The sequence below is a fragment of the Panthera uncia genome, chromosome B4, assembly GCF_023721935.1.
Source record: "Panthera uncia isolate 11264 chromosome B4, Puncia_PCG_1.0, whole genome shotgun sequence".
In the NCBI taxonomy this organism is placed as follows: domain Eukaryota; kingdom Metazoa; phylum Chordata; class Mammalia; order Carnivora; family Felidae; genus Panthera; species Panthera uncia.
In genome coordinates, this window is record NC_064809.1 from 40,957,272 (window position 1) to 40,963,632 (window position 6,361).

The 6,361-nt window shown below is 44.7% G+C and overlaps 1 long non-coding RNA gene across 1 annotated transcript; it reads left to right on the forward strand.

Annotated features, from left to right (window-relative positions):
• Positions 1-755: 755 nt before the first annotated feature.
• Positions 756-5,092, forward strand: LOC125918808 (uncharacterized). The gene is made up of 2 exons (XR_007456591.1): positions 756-979; positions 4,825-5,092. It is a non-coding gene; the product is annotated as an uncharacterized LOC125918808 (long non-coding RNA).
• The last annotated feature ends 1,269 nt before the right edge of the window (positions 5,093-6,361 follow it).

A 6,361-nucleotide genomic window follows, 5' to 3' on the forward strand; every position in this document is an offset into this window, starting at 1 on the left:
TGGCAGACTTAGGAAACATAGTAGGAATGTAAAAATGTTCTTTCAAAAAGTGCTTCAACGGAACTGTAAGAGTTCTTATACCAGGTAAGGTTACACGCCTAAATTAATGGATTTCTCCAGGTACTTTTGGAAGAGGGGCACCTAGGACATCCCAGAAACAGGGTGAAGGAGTGAGGGTGGGCTTCCTGGTGATAATTGGACAACCTTAAGCTCTTTCTTTCCTGTCCAGACAATAGGGAAAATCTGCCTCATATTCACACGAAGACAGTGTTCCCCTCTTTTTGTCCCACAGGGCAGGAGAGCTATTCTAAGATGATCTCTGGTGCATACATTTTAGACAAGATTGGATGTGCCCTGAGGAAGACTGGACCTTTCAGGAAAGGATCAGGAGTCCCTTCCTGGGAAAGTTTTCCCTTCCTTGGGTTGACTTAGAACAGAAAACTTGGGAAAACAAACCAGTTGCCATGCACGTGGGTCTTGTTTGCTCTGGGAATATTCTCATCCTAAACAAGAGCACTCCAAGCCTTCTCTCTCCCTGCCCTGATGTGGGTGGGCTCCATTCCTGGAAAGGGGGGTTGGATATAGTGCTTCTGAACCTATGCGTGTGGCAATTTGTGAAGCTTCCTGATATTCCTTAGCATTCTCTCCTACAACTTCTCAAGGTAGTATTGGATAGGGTTGGGCTCTCTGAAAGCCAAAGGCTGGGCCAGTACCTGCCAGGATCTCACAATCTCCCATTGTGCCTGTGCTGTGACTTCACCATCCTGAAAACCCCCCAGGTGACAGTAGGGGCAGGATTTCCCCCATGTCCCTTCCCATCCTGAGGATATGTTTTTTTCAGAGTCCAATTTAGGCTCAAATCCTGGCCCTGGGATCTTCTTTGTGACAGGTATCCTCAGTTTCATCTTTGGACCCTGCATCTTCCTTTTTCTCATTTTCCTGGTGATTCGGCCATGCAGAAAGAAAATAAAATGCGAAGGTAGGCTCTAAAAAGGGGATGAGGAAAAGGAGAGCTTGTGGGCTGTGGATGAGAAGGGGCCGTTGTGATGTGGATACTGAAGCTGCCTTTGGTCCTTATTGCATTTTCTGGAAAATGTGATACGTGGACTGCTCTGGACTTTAAACCTCAATGACCTTGGACTAGGAGGACCAAAGAAATATGGTATCCCATGACAGCAGTGAGTTCAGCACCAGGAATAGGGACACAGGTTAGGACTCTTCTGGGGTATGTCCATAAAGCATGAACAAGGAAGGGGCTCTGATGAGCTGAGAGCAGCCCCAGAGACTTCAAATGTGGCTCTATATGAAGGTGTTTTAGCATGTGAGTTTCTGACTCGGAAACTTTGTATCAATCTTGCCCACTTGTGAATAGTATCCACACAGGGCTGCATGTGAAATCGTTGATAATGACCATGAAACTAGGGAGGAGAAATAGCTGGAATTGGGTGGATGTCCCTGCCCTCCCTAGCACGTTCTGGCCATAAACCGGTATCTAGGGTGATTCACAGCATCCGTGGTGCAGCATCTACACATACAACTCCTGCAACCCTCCTTAGAACCATACCTTTCTCCACACTCTGAGGCTCTCAGCAGCTCTCTCTGCTCCCCAGTGAACGCGGAGTCTTCTCTCTGGAAAGAAACCATTTCAAGCCCGAGGTTCTGTTATGAATCTTTATTTACTTTTCATATATGCAGATTTATCCTCTCACGTCTGTTCTGGGAAGGTTTCTCGCCTGGCAGATAATTCTGTAGCCAAGCTGCTACCGTGCGCCAAAGAGCATGAAGACAGAGTTAGATTTGGGAACGTTATAGGCAAGGCAGGCCAGTCTGCTTTGGGGACTGGGGTGGGGGTAGGAAGGCTTGTGTGGAAGACGGACTGAAGGGGGAATGGAGTTTTGGGAGATGGCAACCTCAGTCCTCTGAGAGGGGAAGTCTGGTTTCCTGGGGACCATTCTCTCAGGAACTGAATGACTATTTCTCAGGCTGGTTTAAACTGTTTTTCTCCTGACACCTCAGTAACTGCCTCATGACTTTAGAGAGTAAGAAAGAGACAGTTCTCCATGTGCATAGCTGCTCTGATGGTTTCAGCTATATGTTAACATATAGGTATTTCCCAAACCAAGATATCTGGTTTGACAAAGTAAAACTCCAGGGTGGGAGGCAACTGAGAGATCATTTTACTGAAATATATTGGGATTTGGCGAACCTTTTGGTATTTTAGGGGGCGAATGCTGCCGATTTTTTTTTTTATAATTTTTTTTTAACGTTTATTTATTTTTGAGACGGATAGAGACAGAGCATGAATGGGGGAGGGTCAGAGAGAGAGGGAGACACAGAATCCGAAGTAGGCTCCAGGCTCCGAGCTGTCAGCACAGAGCCCGACGTGGGGCTCGAACTCACGGACCGCGAGATCATGACTTGAGCCGAAGTCAGACGCTCAACCGACTGAGCCACCCAGGCGCCCCATAAGCTGATATAGCCACCAATTATCCAGAATGCCTTCAATTATAGCCTCGGGGATTATTGGTACTTAAAGGGATCAGAGGAATTGTATAATCAACCACTACTACATAGATAAAATAACTGAAAGTAGATAGGACGTGACTTTCTCAAGGTCATGCAAGAGGTCACTGTTAGATCCAGAATGATCCTATCCTGATTCCTGGGGGTAGGTCCGCTCTACTTATGTGCTCCACCAGAGGCCCTAGCCTGCTCTTAGAGGACAAGAGACAGGTGATCTGGAATACAATTACATAAATGAAGGATTTCCCGTCCCTGAAATTCTTGCCAAGACTTCTTTATGTGGGACGGATGAGATAGACGTGCTCAGGGCCACCTTCATGGGAATGTGACCTGTGCAACTGCCCACGTCCTACACTAAGAAGGACCTCACACTTGGCTTGTTGCCCTCCTGTTGCCATCTTGAGCTTTTTGATGGTCTTTGAACAAGAGGCTCTGATTTTGTTTTACACTAGGCCCCGCAAATTATGTAATCCTGAGAATAGTACCTCACAGACAAGTAGTAAAATAGTCCCTTACCGACAAGTAAAAGAATCTCTCTCTTTTTTTTTTTTTTTTTTTTAGCGTTTATTTATTTTTGAGACAGAGAGAGACAAAGCATGAACGGGGGAGGGTCAGAGAGAGGGAGGCACAGAATCTGAAACAGGCCCCAGGCTCTGAGCTGTCAGCACAGAGCCCAACGTGGGGCTTGAACTCACGGACCACGAGATCGTGACCTGGGCCGAAGTCAGCCGCTTTGCCAACTGAGCCACCCAGGCGCCCCGTAAAAGAATATCTCTTAATCAGAGAGAGAGTTAGCTTCCCAAGTCATTTCAGTTATTTCTTAGCATCTTTAGGGAGGATGGGAATGGGTTGGATCTGGTGATAGGGACTTTCCTGCAGTTGTGGCCATGCATGTACTTTTTGATGCTGTGGTCATGTTTTTCCAATCACAGCAATCACATAGATTATTAAAAGATTGGGGGGGGGTTAATTCAAAATGTGACAAAGTGAGAAATATAGTTAAAATGGCCAAACATTAATGTTAGACTACTTTTTGATATTCTATGGCTGTTAATAATATATTAAGATTACTCTGATAAGTATGGGTTTCCATGGGGTCAGGTTTTGGGTGAAGGGCAAGCATTACTCCATATTTCTTTAAGACCTATGGCAGGACTGGTTTCATAATTTTCAGGGCCCAATGAAAAATGAAGTGGGATTCCTTGTTCAACAATTATTAATGTGTTTATTTAAATGTTTTTAATCTTTTTTTATTTTTGAAAGACAGAGAGACGGAGCACAAGCAGGGGGGACCAGAGAGAGGGGGAGACACAGAATCCGAAGCAAGCACTAGGCTCTGAGCTGTCAGCACAGAGCCTGATGCGGGGCTCCAACTCACGAACAGTGAGATCATGACCTGAGCTGAAGTCAGACGCCCAAACGACTGAGCCACCCAAGCGCCCCTGTTCTTATTTATTTTTGAGAGGGAGTGAATGGAGGAGAGGAACATAGAGAGTGGGGACAGAGGATCCGAAGCAGGCTCTACGCTGACAGCAGTGAGCCCGCTGCGGGGCTCAAACTCACGATTGTTGAGATCATGACCTGAGCTGAAGTTGGGTGCTCAACCGACTGAGCCACCCAGGTGCCCCTCAAAAATACTAAGACTTTGAAGATGGTGACAACAGGATGTGAGACCAAGCACAGGGCCTTCTGGAGCATGGAGTCCTACACAACCTCATGAGCTACATGTCCATGGAGCTGGATCCACACTATTCAGAGTTGGAAGGCCCAACAGATCATCTGCTACCATAGCCTTCTTGAAGGTGGTGGGGTTCCTTGGGAGGAGAACAACAGGGGAAGTGGAAGCAGCTATACCCATTGAAGGACTTTCAGAAAAGATTGGGATTATCCTTGTGGACACTGGGGGAGTCAGGATCTGGTGTCTAGGTGACTTCATGGGATATATGGTAATAGAGTTATACCTTCCTGTTACCAAATTCCCTTGATGTCGCCCAATCTAATTGAGAAAAGTAGGACGCTCACCATTCCTTCTCCAATTTCATGTCTCTGCTGTTTGCATTGACTGCGAAGCAGCTCTTCAGAGGTCTTTAGTCTCTATTACAGATCTTTCCTAGACAACGGTGTGAAATCAACAGTTTGTATGGATGATTTCCCTGATGGGTTTTATATTATGCAGAAATTATCTCAATCTGAGTCCCCCAGGGTGCTGTTTTCCTCTTGTCCATGGTTCTGATGCCTCTTGAAGGCTCTGATTAGTCTCTGAATTGTAATTATAACAGGGCCCTGAATTTGCTATTGCAGGTTGGTTTTCACGGTCTTCAGAGAAAGAAGGTCTGGAAGAGGAGAAACTCCTGAATGAAGAAGAGCTTGTATGTGAGAATGTTGAGATTGGAGTCAATGGGGTGTCATTTGAAGAACAAATATGCCTGTATTGAAACTCCTATTACATTTTGGTCCAGGCTAGACGTTCAGAAAATATCACTGCTTACATCAGGATAGGACAGTGCTAACTTGTGGTCTATCTTTATATAAAATGTCCAATAATAAATACTTGGGTCCTTCCAGACCAGTTCTGTGTTATCAAGAAATCTTTGTGAACATCTAGAGACTCTAACACAAACCGCTTTTTATGGAATTCATACCCTAGCTGCTTTAATCCAAGTATACATTTTCTTTTCCTGAGTGAAATCCTAGGTGATTGATCTGTGGTCACACTGAAAGAGACGTTGAATCCAGCTCCGGAGCTGAGGTTTCTTTCCTCAAGATGACATCACAGTAAGAACATTTGAAGATTCCAGAAATGTTCTATCCTAATTACATCATCTTTTCTTACATAATTTCAGCCCCTCCCCTCCACCCTATAGACTCTGGAATTTCAATTCACTTGGGGTAGATGTGGGTATGTCCAAAATTTCTTAGTAAACATAAATAAATCTAAAAATTTTGCGGCGGCATAATTGGAATAGGAAAGTGCAGGTCACTTGGAAGGAGAATGATTTTAGGTTAACTTTGTGACTTTGTCTGTGAAGATACTCATACCTCAACTTGCTTCCAAACCTAATTGTCTTCTCATAGTTGAGTTTTTGGGTGTAGCACATGTGTGTTACGCATTTAATTAAAATAAATATTATTTCTTGTATCCTCAAGCACAGCGATCTTTGAAAATGTAAATTGGTTCAAATTACCCCACGGGCGGAGCATCTTCTAGGATATGAATTGAGAAGACACTCCACATTCACCAAGGCTGTAACATGCTGAGGGAACAGGAATGTCCTAACTCCTAAACCTGACCCTAATCTGGCTTCTGGCATTCCCAATATTCACCCAGTGATATGTAGTTTGTGCTCTTTCCCGATAGCCTGGAGAAGTGAGAACAGGTGCACGACATCTGGGAAAATAGCTGCTCAAAAGAGTCACACTGTCTCTGTAAAATTACTCTCTACACCACTGTCTCCGAATTACTTGTTTTGAAGATACGCAGTAACCCCTTAGCTTCAAGCTACGTGTACCAGAAAGTCAAATGATAAACGCTTACAAGGAAAAAGTGCCTGCTTTCATCCGCAAATTGCATCCGAATGTGTGCCTATCCATCAAAGGGGAAAAAAGAATGAGGTCCTTTATGTCTGACCTGCTGTGTTAAAGTCAACGGGATCGCAGGTAATAGAGTAGGCTCATCGCCTGGGGATCCTGAGAAAAATGGTTAGAGCTCACACATCTGCTGGGGACAGATACACAATCTACATATAACATGTCCAAGTTCTCAGGTCCTTTGGAAAATAAGAAATGAAGTGACTTGAATCATTAGCCCTACATCCTGTCCCTAGAATTTCTAATGGTT